Genomic DNA, 12,500 nt, shown 5'->3' on the forward strand with positions numbered 1-12,500 from the left:
AATTTCAAAGCGCAGCACAACGGTCGGCAGAGCATGTATGCTGTCACGGTTGCTATGCGTTGTGAAAAAACTAAAACCCACGGTAGCGTCCCTCCCTCCCTTGGGATGAAATGCGCGAAATTTCGTAATCTATTTTTAGCTATGTAACCCGGTATTATGGGTGCCTAATTTCAGCGCCTCGCGGCAAAGGGTCGAGCTTTTTCATGTCCCCCCTGAACCCCCCGCTGGAGCGGAGCAGCCCTAAGAAATCCGCCGGGCCACCGCGGAGTAGCCCGCGAAATCGGTCTCTAGCGCCAACCCAAGTCCGAGAAACGGCCGGCGACACAGCGGCTTCGCCTGGGACCTCTCCCCGGCCGGCGTGGAGCCCCCGAGTGGAGAGGCAACCCCGCGCGACGGCGCGAGAGAGGAATACCTGCCTAAGCTAGATAGCACAACGGGGCAGAGAGAGGGAGCGAGCGAGCGAGCGAGCGAGAGAGAGAGAGGGTACCTGGAGGCTCCGACCACCGTGGAATGAGCGAGGGGAGAGGCAGGGCGTCGACGTTGGTGCGCGAGGCGGAGAAGAAATCGAACGAGGAAGCAACGACGGAGCCCTTAGTGGGTTACGGTGGATTGGATTGGGTCCTTTTCGGGCTTGGGTTCCGGGTTTCCGTTGAGTTTCGGATGCCTGCCGAGACGAGACGTGGAGGACACCAGTTGAGTGCGCCCACGACTCACAAGTGTCTCCTCCGTGTACGGACCGAGTCCTAGTGCGTGTGACCTCAACGCACACACAAGCTAGGCGTCCAGGGTCGAACACTTCACGGGTCGTGATTCATCACCCAATTGGCGGGCGTCATGGGCATAAGCTTAATGCTGTCTCTCGGTCTTCGCCTTGGCCAAAGGTCGTGATTCACTATTCGTGTCATTCCTGACAAAATTATGGGTCGTGTGTTTATTTTTATTAAGTTTTGCAACTCTTATTCTTGAACTGTTGGTTTTGAATTGTAACACTTAAGTCTTAATGGTCGTCTGCCACTTTTGGTATCTTTTATTGCGACGATAAATTCCACATGAAGTCATTCTGCAAACGCCCATTTTGTATTGTGCATGTCATTATCTTCACTATATTTTCGTATGCATAATAAATTGTCTTCATAAATTGAAGGAGATCTCCACATAGCAGAACTTGACATGTGCATTTGCATTTAAAGACAAATTACTTATATGCACATCTTCAGGAGAAGCCTTTTCAACTTCATGAAGCCAATGACCGCATTCTTGAACTTTCACATATTTTTATCCCCGTTGAAAACTTCAACCAGTTTGTCATCAATCACCAAAAAGAGGGAGATTGTAAGTGCATCTAGTATCACTCCTAGTTGGTTTTGAAGTATTGACGACAAACGTGGTCGAGGGACTAATGTGTTTGTGGGAATTGCAGGATAACACATGTAGAAGTCCCTCTTTGATTCGGTTTACCTACCATAGATGACCCTAAAAATGTATGAAGGCATTAAAGACAATGGTGATTCGAGAAGACATTCACGTCAAAGATAATGACGTGTGAAGACATTCACTTGAAGACAATGGAGTGCGAAGACATAGTTTCTTTCGTAGTTTCATTTTCTTCGTACTTGAGTCGTAGGAACCACCGAACTGTTAAGTATGGTCCAAATGAAAAGAGTCAGAAAAATTGATGTGATGCTCAACCCAAATCCTACGTCTTCAAGTGAAGACGATGAGAGAAAATCTTATCCAGAGTTGGATGAGTCAGCTTTGCTTGTAGCCCAAATCAAGCTGTCGTGTGTGTTTGAAATCTGACCGTTGGCCACATTTCGGTTCCTTAGTGACCCAGAGTCATTTCGGACATATCATGTCGGGTTGCCTCCTGACTATAAATAGCCCACCCCTTACAACATAAATTGGTGGTTGATCAGAGTTAGTGCACGGCTTGACAAAGACCAAAACACCTAGAGCCAAAGAGTGTTAGGCATCACTGAAGTTTTTCTGTCCGCGTGATCTGAAGACTTATTACACTTAAAGACTGTGTATCTTCCAGTCGGTTAGACGTCGCGTTTGAGGATTCAAGAGTCATTGTGAATCGCCGGTGAACGAAGTCTGTGAAGGTTTGGAAGTCTACCGTGAAGACTTACCAGAGTGATTGGGCGATGACTAAGTGTCCTTAGCTCAAGGGGAATAAGGTGAAGACACGATCTTCTGAGTTCAATCTCAGCCTCCCTAACATTGGTACAACGAGGTGCTGTACAAACCGTTTTTAACCCCTTTCTGCGACGACATTTGGAACCGTCGCCAAGTGAGTGTGGGCGATAGGGGGGTCCTTCCCACATGACCCAGAAATCGTCGGAGATAGGGAGCCAAGATGCATATACATTACTCCTACCCGTTTGTGCTCGCATTGCCATCGCAGTCGGTATTCTGTGGTGCTACGTTTACGATACGCGACCCATCACAAATGGTTCACTATTATAAAACGTGTGTAATAAACAGACAATCACACACATTTACTTTTCTCGAACCATACGCGACAACTAATTAAGAAGATTAACTAATCGTCGTACAAGTGCCGGATAGGATTACGAAATGTTGGACCGTCGTAGCATCGTTGTACACGACAACTATCGCGCGTACTATTCTGTGGTGCAATGTTTACGATGCATACTTCATCAGAAACAGTTCATGGTTGCGGATTGTGTACGATAAGGTAACTATCACAAACGTTTAGTTTACCCGCATCGTTTGTGATATTGTCTGACATCGCACACGCTTTGCAAACGGCAACTGTGTGCATGCTTGCACACGTTTCCTCTCTGTGAACCGTGCCGGATTATGGTGTATATCGCAAACGTTTGTGTTTTACCAACCGTGTGTGCCGTAACGACCTGAAGAGCGCAATTTCATCGTAATTTAATTGTTGCTATTTCAAATTGTACCGGATTTGAATTTGAATTTGAATGTATGTTATAGCTTTATTCATATCCATCAGGTTCAAACAACCAATGCATTATTCGATTCATAGATACATATGTTCAAGAATTACATAAGAACCAAATAAAGAATGATGAACCACAGTTGTATACTTATACTATTAAAGACGGTAAGAAAGAGGCGAAATACATTCTAGTTGCTGAACAAGGTGAAGCGGAATGCCCATATTGTACCCTCCTCCATGCAGAAGGCACGCACGGCTCTAGTCCAACCCCTTATGATGGCCGACCGCCCATCCTTCACGGTCTTCATGAAAACATCTAGATAATCATCGTATTCTGGTAGAAATACTTTGACCTTTGCATGCTCACCAATCATGTAGTTTGAGAGGTAACCTTGAGTAAACTACTTTGGCAACCACTGCAAAGGAAAAAGATTCAGAAATGGTCATCTAACACAACTCATTATGGGTAGTAAAAAGAAGGCTGCAGAGTTCTTATTTACCATCTTGCAGTTCGCTGTTGTCTTGGATAAAATGTAAACAAATAGTTTAATTGCCATCTTATGACCCATTTTACTAACAATCTTTATCAGCTTCCTCACTTGATGCTAGTTCATCAATATCTCATTGCCCCATACGCAGAAAGGGTCGAAGCGCGGATCTTTACCAATGACATATGTACCTAAAAGCACCAAGTTAATATTAGAAGCTAAACAACAATTGCACAATGATGTAGTACAACACTATTTTATAATATCTTATAACATCCAATATACTCACATATTAGATGAATTAACATCTTATATTATGGGCCAGAAGGAGTTTATTGCATTCTTACAAATTATCGGCTGATTAACTTGAAAGTGCTAGTTATCGACTAGATGGGGCGTGAATAGGAGATTTTTTATGAAAGTCTTCAAAACACGAGGTCTTTGAAGACAAACAGTAGAACTGAACCTATTGATATGCAGCGGAAGGTAGACTACACTAGACAAGCCATAGTCAAGTAATCAATGAAGTGAAAGCACAAAGACTATCAACAACTAGATAGTATGGATCAGGATGGAAGACAGTATGAAGCCAACAGTAAATAGTCTTCACTCAGTGAAGTCAATCAGATCAGACAAGCAGGCAATGACTTCACGAAGACAAACTGTAAAGTAAAGGGAAGTGAAAGATAGAACCGGTTGCTTGGTGAAGATAATGATTTGGTAGACCAGTTCCAGTTGCTGTGACAACTATACATCTAGTTAGGAAGGCTAAGATTTAACTCAGAAGACCGCGTCTTCACCTTATTCCCCTTGAGCTAAGGACACCCAGTCCTCGCCCAATCACTCTGGTAACTCTTCAAGGTAGACTTCCAAACATTCACAGACTTCGTTCATTGGCAATCCACAATGGCTCTTGGATGCTCAGAACGCGACGCCTAACCAGCTGGGATTCACAACCTCAAGTGTAACAAGTCTTCAGGTCACGTAGACAGAAAGACTTCAGTGATGCCTAACACTCTTTGGCTCTGGGTGTTTTGGGCTTTGTCCTCGCAAGGATTTCTCTCTCAAATGCTTTGGAGGTGGGTTGCTCTCAAATGATAAAAGTCGTGCACTAACTCTGAGCAGCCACCAATTTATGGTGTAGGGGGGTGGGCTATTTATAGCCAAGAGGCAACCCGACCTGATTTGTCCAAAATGACCCTGGGTCACTAAGGAACCGACGCGTGTCCAACTGTCGAATTTCAAACACACGTGTCAACTTGACTTGGGCTACAAGTAAAGCTGACTCATCCAGCTCTGGATAAGATTTGCTCTCATTGTCTTCGTTTGAAGACATATGATTTTGGTTAAGCATCACATCGGTCACTCTGACTTTGTTCACTTGGACCCCACATAACAGTACGGTGGTTCCTATGACTCAACAAAGAAGAAAAGGAAACTATGAAACAACTATGTCTTCGCACTCCATAGTCTTCACATGAATGTCTTCTCATGTCATAATCTTCACCGTGATTGTCTTCACGAACCACCATTGTCTTCAATGTCTTCACACATTTTTAAGGGTCATCTCTGGTAGGTAAACCGAATCAATAAGGGACTACTACCTGTGTTATCCTGCAATTCTCACAAACACATTAGTCCCTCAACCAAGTTTGTCGTCAAAACTCAAAAACCAACTAGGGGTGGCACTAGATGCACTTACAATCTCCCCCTTTTTGGTGATTGATGACAAACTGGTTTAAGTTTTGAACGGGGATAAAAGTATGTGTGAGTGTTACGGATAAAAGCATTGTCTTCATAAGTTGCAAAAGGCTCCCTCTGAAGATGTGCATATAAGTAGTTTGCTTTTGAATGCAAATGCACATGGTAGGTTTTACTTTGTGGAGATCCTCTTCAACGTACGAAGACAATTTATCATGCATATATTAGAATAACAAAGATAATGCCATGCACAATGAAAAATGGGCGTCTGCAGAATGACTTCATGCAGAATTTATCATCGCATCACAAAGTAGCAGTAAAAGGTAACAGATGACCATTGAGTTTAAGTGTTACAACTCAAAAGCCAAATAGTTTCAAAACGAGAGTTGTAAGAACTTAGCAAAAATAATGCAACCACCCATAGGGACCCGCTTGAAGACTATCAACCTCATATGCTTCTCCCCCTTTTGTCAGTAAGGACCAAAAAAGGTTTAAGACATAGAGGATCTACTCGTTCCCAGGTGGAGTAGAGGATGGAGCAGGGTCGTCGTTGGAGTTTGGTGGTGCTGACGGGCCTGACGCAGAATCGTGATGCAATGCAGCTAAGGTTGGTGAAGTGGAGTCATCTTCTTCGTCGACGACTCTCGCAATAACAGTTGCAGCCGAAGAGGAATGCTCAGAATCTTCGATAGAGGGAGTGCAACGCCAGCTTGAATTTTGAGGAGGCCTGGAGTCAAACTTGAAGTTCTCTATGAAACCATCCGCGCGTAGATCATCTTTAGAACAGAGCAATGTGAGGCTCTTCCAGGACCACCGACAGGCTTCATGTGCAACAAATGTGTTTCTGGTGGCCAAGTTACGAATACAATTGACATCCACCAAGAGACTCCGCATCTGACGCTTCAGCCAGTCATGATGCTTATCCTACTTTTGATGCAAAGCCACCAGAAGCTCTCGGTCATTGAGTACATGAGGACGCTTCTGACACCTTTAAGCAATTGTGTTTGCAGTGGCTTCGGTGTTGGCTCGGTGCGGTATGCGCATGTTGCCAGCCAGAGGGTATGCAGGAGTTGCAGCATTGGGCACATGAATCCCTTTAATAGACTGCGTGAAGCTCCGAAACTCTGCATTCTGAAGGTGGATTGGTTCTTTGCTGGCTCATGGTAGATGGCTTCAATAGACATATTAACATTAGGCAGAAAGACAATGTGGTTGCACGCTGAGGGTTGATAGTCAACGGTTGAATGAAGCTTAATCAAGCGCATCACCCATGGAGCATAGTATTTCAGGCCAAACAAATCAATCCCAGAAGCAACAAACTATCGAATGAAGAAATCTCGAGTGTTGAATCTGATGCCATTGATGATATAGAATACCAAAGTCTTCATGGCGCCTTTAAGTTTAGCTTTAGAAGAATTTCCTTTGATGGCCAGAGAGTATGCCTCAGAATATGGTATACTGTGCGTGGCAAGTACTCGAGGTCCTTGACAAAGAACTCCTTTGGGTATTCAATGTCTTGTGGCAATGGCTTCATCATGCTAAGCATTTGGCTCATATTTGGCTCAGGCTTATGAAAAATGCTCTGTAGCTCATTCTGATGAAGTTGACAACCAGGTTCGTATAACTCACCTGGAGTGGGTAGGGAAGTAAGCTCGATGATATCTTGAGCTTTGGCTTCGTGATGTACATCACTTGTCATCCACTCAAGGATCCAAGTCTTCGAATCCCTGTTGTAGCCTCGAATATGGAGAGTAGCATAGAACTACAATAGAAGCTCTTCGTTCCAATGTTCCTTATCGGTCACAAAGGGCAGAAGACCAACATCCCTAAAGTAGCCAAGGGCCTCTTCAAGACATGGCAGCCCATCCATAGCATCACAATCCGGACGCTTGTGCGGAAAAATCTGGTCTTGGTTGTACAGGATGCAAGAGCAATAACTTCGCTGCAGATGGCTCCAAAATCTGGCAGAGGTGATCTTGGGCTTCATGTACGGGTTCTTGGTGTTGTCAAAGAAAGTATTGTGCTCTCTGAAGCTGAGCACGCTGAATGAACCCTGGGTTGTGACAACACTTGGAAGCCTTGGCAGACGCAGCTTTGGCTTCTGAACTTGAGGCCTCTGCTCCACATGATAATCGTACTGTGGCCCGGGAGCAGTGGGTGGAACCATAATTGGTCATCTGACAGTCACCAATTCGCCACGATTGAACGCACGTTCCATAGTATGTGGCCTTGGAGGAGGAATGGAACCATCAGAGGTGATTGGCGTCACAGTGGTGTCAGCATTCACATTGGCTTTGGGCTCCACATTATCTTCAGCCATGACAGAGTCATTGGCTTCAGTGGCGTTATTGGTGGCAGTCTCAGTGTTTTCAACCTCCATCTGTTCAGCAACAACAGGGTCGGGTGTGATCACATTCTCTTCAAGAATGACTGGATCACTGTCAGGGGTTGTGGCTTCGCTTTCTTCTTTTCTTTCTTCCTTGACTGATGCAGTCGGAATGTCTTCAACAGTCTTGGCTTCAGACTCAGAGGCATTCATAGAAGGAGTGGCTTTAGGAAACACTTGATGTGCTACTGGGATAGTGTGTTGCGCTTCTTCTTCTGGAATGCTTGACATGGAGACCTGTGGCCTGAGGCCCTTGCGAAGCCTGCGAAATGCTGGCGACGCCTTTGGAGAAGGAGTGGTCTATTCCATGTAGTCTTCATCATCAAGAACCAAAGAAGTAACTTGAGCAGGGGGAGTACGTGGTGTCTCATCTTGCATTGGGGTGTCTTGTTGTTGGTGCTCGGCCCATGAGTCATCTTGAGCAATTGGCGTCAATGGACGACCAATGCTAATAAGTTCACTACTCGTGGGAGCAGGCGATGATACCGAATGGGACTCGAGCTGAGGAAGGATTTCATCATCATGCACACTGTCTTCATGACCAATGCTTCAGCTGCGTTGGGGTCAATAGCTGGAACTTCTTCACTCGCTGGAGCCTCTGTGGAAGCAGGCTCATGAATCACAAGGCGACGTTCTTGGTTGGTTGAAGCAGGGAGAGCAACTGAGATAGGTTCAACTATGAGGGGCTCTGGGGCAGCAGCACGCTCTTTCTTCGAAGACTTTGAAGGCTTTGTCTTCAATTTCTTCTTGGAGGGAGCATCATCAGAGGTGCCATTGAGCTTCCTCTTCCTGGCTTCAGCCTCGGCTTGCCTTGTCTTCTTCATTTCTGAAGCTGCTGAGGGGACCTTTGGCTTCGAGCCAGTCATGCTGGTAGGGAATACAATGCTTGGTCGTTCCTGCCGTTGAGCTTCGGGTTGAGCTTCACCAGACTTCTTCTTTTGCTTGGCAGCCATCCTGGGGTTGATGTCAGGACGCCCAAGTGCCTTTCACTTCTCAGCCTCATTGTGTGCTTGAACGCATGTCTGCGGATAATACTTCATGCGCTCGCGTGAGCCTTTGGCTTCTTCACGCTTCTTGGTGAACTCGTCCTTGAGGTCATTCATCATCTTCTTGAAGATTTGCACATCTGCCACACTGAGCTTGGCCATGTGCTTCTTGAAGTGTGCCTTCTCATAATCAATCTTGTTCTTGATTTCGATGATTTTCTGAGTCAAGGCCAGTTCATTAGCAATGGCTCCATGAAACATGATGCGGATGTCCACTGGCAGGTGCGGATCATCAATGTTGATGCTTTGGTCCTCAAACCATTCATCGATGAAGTTGTTTAGAGTATCAACATCAAAGAGAGGCAGATCTTGAAAGATCTCAGCCTCTTGCTTGCTCTTGATCAACATCTCTAGAGCTTCATCACCAAGATCTTCATCACTGGACAGATCAATGGTGTCTTCCTCGTTGTGCAGAACGGCAGTAGGAGTCAGGTCATGCCCTGAAAGTGCTAGTTATCGACTAGAGGGGGGTGAATAGGCGATTTTTATGAAAGTCTTCAAAACACGGGGGCTTTGAAGAAAAACAATAGAGATGAACCTATTGATATGCAGCGGAAGGAAGATTACACTAGACAAGTCATAGTCAAATAAGCAATGAAGTGAAAACACGAAGACTATCATCAGCTAGGTAGTATGGATCAGGATGGAAGATAGTATGAAGCAAAACAGTAAAGAGTCTTCACTTAGTGAAGTCCATCAGATCATACAGGCTTGCTGAGGGAGTCCAAAAGGAGATTAAACCCGACCAAAGGGAGATTAACTCTCCCCGGTCACCCATCAGATAGCAGTGGTGGAGGAGCAATGTAGCAATTCTTCCTCTATTTTGAGGACAAACTATGTCCGGATTCCCGTGCTCTCCGAGACGGATACCCGTCCACGGGAGGACATGGCCCAAGATCCAAACTTAGAATCAGACAGCGGGCCAGAACTATTGGGCAACATCCTAGAGTCCGAACTGCCAAGCTCGGAAACTCCTCCGCCCCTGGGTCGCAGATCAGGTCAGGGTTCGGACCTAAATCTACCCACCCACCCATACTCAAGTGATCTTTCCCACATTAGACAAGAGCCCCAAGAGACAGTACATCACTATTGGGCCAGATTCCTCCTTGTAATGAGCAAGGTCAAGGACTGTCGCGAGGAAGACGCAATTTCATTCTTTTGCAAAAATTGCATGGACAAGGGAATCCTCAACGCCATAAGTCGTCGTGACATAGCACACTTTGCTGACTTGGCGGCCATAGTACAGAAGTACTGTGCGATGGAAAGTGCCTGGAAAACCCAAACAAAATTCTGGGACCCTCTGTCTCTCACTAAACCCCCCGTCTGAACTAAAAGGGTGTACTCTCGTAAGTCACCCGATCCAATTACAAAGAAACCAAAGCCCACTACAGGGCGTGGAACTGTATTGGAGGGATGGCTCAATGGGCCATGCAAAATTCATAGTACAATGGATACCATGCCAACACACAGCCTTAGAGCATGTTGGATACTCCGGCAGGTGGCCAGGAGCGGCGAGGATATCCTCACCAACAATACAACAGCGCACCATCCTGTGGAAAATAACAATACAATATTGACAGTCTTCGAGACCTTCGCCTCAAATAATAGGTGCAAGCAAACACTCCGCAGCCTTGCCGAAGTCTGCCACGTTGCAGCAATAAATCCATGGAACGACACGGCCATAACCTTCAATGCCAGTGACGAACCTCAATTCCGAACAGCCCGAGCACCAGCCGCTTTGGTCCTTAGTCCAATTGTGGACGGCTTCCGGCTTACTAAAGCGCTCATGGACGGTGGCAGTGGATTAAACCTCATCTACGAGGAAACTCTTAGCAATATGGAAATAGACAAGAGCCGCATTGAGCAAAGCAGCACGACCTTCAGAGGAATCATCCCTAGTCGGGAGGCATGATGTGCGGGAAAAATCACACTACATGTGGTATTCGGCACGCCGGAGAACTATAGGTCCGAAGAAATCACATTCCAAGTGGCCCCGTTTAGTAGTGGATACCACGCCCTTTTAGGGCGGGAGGCATTCGCGATCTTCCAAGCTATACCCCATTATGGGTACATGAAGCTCAAAATGCCCAGGACCAATGGAATAATCACTCTGGCTAGTGATCCGGACATAGCACTCCGCATGGAAAATAAAACCGCCGCACTAGCCCTCGAGGCGTTATCCGAAGCCTTGGCGGCCGAAGAACTAACTGCGCTACGCTCCACAGTGGACAGGGACGACGTGATACTCGACAAAAGGCCCAAGTCCACCTCTTTTAAACTAGCGAACGAAATAGTCAAATTCCAGGTCCACCCAACGGACCCTACAAAAACAGCATCCGTCGAGGCACAGCTGAACCCCACAACAGACGTCGCACTGCGAGAGTTCTTGCGCGAGAATTGGGACATCTTCGCCTGGCATCCTTCAAACATGCCAGGAATCCCACACAGGTTGGCCGAGCATAGCCTTAACATTCTAAAGGGGTTCAAGGTGGTCAAGCAGACTCTTCGGCGTTTCTCTGAGCCCAAGCGGCAAGCCATGGGAGAAGAGCTAGCCAAGTTACTCGAGGCTGGATTCATCAGAGAAATAAAACATTCGGACTGGCTAGCAAACCTGGTGATGGTACCAAAGAAGGACAAATCCTGGCGCCTATGTGTCGATTTCAAGGACCTTAACAAGGCTTGCCCCAAGGATCCCTTCCCCCTCCCCCACATCGATCAAATTATCGATGCTACGGCAGGACATGACTCATTGTGTTTCCTCGACGCATACTCCGGATACCATCAAATTAAGATGGTGGAGTCCGATCAAGCCGCAAGGGCATTTATCACTCCATACGGCCCCTTCTGTTTTAACACCATGCCTTTCGGGCTCAAAAACGCCGGTGCAACCTATCAACGCATGATTCAGACATGCCTGGAAACACAAATCGGCAAAATAGTGGAGGCATACGTAGACGACGTGGTCATTAAAAGAAGACACGTCGAATCTTTAATTGACGACTTGAGGATCACGTTCGACAATCTCCGAACATACGACATCAAGCTCAATCTGGAAAAATGCGTTTTCGGTGTGCCCGCCGGAAAACTCTTGGGCTTCATCGTCTCCAATAGAGGAATTGAAGCAAATTCGGCTAAAATCCGAGCTTTGCCATAGTTGGCTACCCCAACATACTTCAAGCAAATCTAGAAATTAACGGGATGCGTGGCTGCCTTAAGCCTCTTTATCTCCCGATTAGGAGAAAATGCACTACTTCTTTATCGCCTTCTTCGACGCACCGAACACTTCGAGTGGACCGATGCGGCCATGGCCGGATTGGAAGAAATAAAAGCCGTATTGGCCACCAACCCAATCTTGGCCGCGCTAAATGTCGGCGAACCAATGTTGTTATATATAGCGGCAACACACCAAGTTGTAAGCGCAGTGCTCATCATCGAACGAGAGACGTACGGACATAAGTTCCCGCTTCAAAAGCCGGTATACTACGTATCCACTGTCCTCACTCCATGCAAATCATGGTACCCACATTATCAAAAGATAGCATACACGGTCTTCATGGCATCCCGGAAACTACGACACTACTTTCAAGAGTGTTCAATTACAGTGGCCTCCGAAGTACCACTCAACGACATAATAAATAACCGCGATGCCACGGGCCGGATTGCTAAATGGGCTATCGAGCTCCTCCCGTTCGACATAACATATAAACCACGGCGAGCCATTAAGTCACAAGTACTGGCCGATTTCATCGCCGAATGGACGGAAGCCGAACTCCCTAAAGAGTATGGCGCGTACTCCAATTGGATCATGCACTTTGACGGCTCTAAGATGCTGGCTGGTCTGGGGGCAGGCGTCGTCCTGACATCACCCACCGGAGATACAGTCCAATACGTACTCCAAATATTATACACAGACTCCAACAATGCAGCAGAATATGAGGCCCTGTTGCATG

General features: G+C 46.4%; 1 protein-coding gene across 1 annotated transcript in view; it reads right to left on the minus strand.

Moving 5' to 3' along the window:
* Positions 1-595, minus strand: part of LOC119365883 (autophagy-related protein 18d-like) — a 5,830-nt gene extending 5,235 nt beyond the window's left edge. The window contains exon 1 of the mRNA XM_037631534.1: positions 488-595. The gene's annotated coding sequence lies outside the window, so the exon portion shown is untranslated. The remainder of the gene's footprint in view (positions 1-487) is intronic.
* Between the last annotated feature and the right edge of the window lie 11,905 nt (positions 596-12,500).

Source organism: Triticum dicoccoides, chromosome 1A, assembly GCF_002162155.2.
Source record: "Triticum dicoccoides isolate Atlit2015 ecotype Zavitan chromosome 1A, WEW_v2.0, whole genome shotgun sequence".
Lineage (NCBI taxonomy): Eukaryota > Viridiplantae > Streptophyta > Magnoliopsida > Poales > Poaceae > Triticum > Triticum dicoccoides.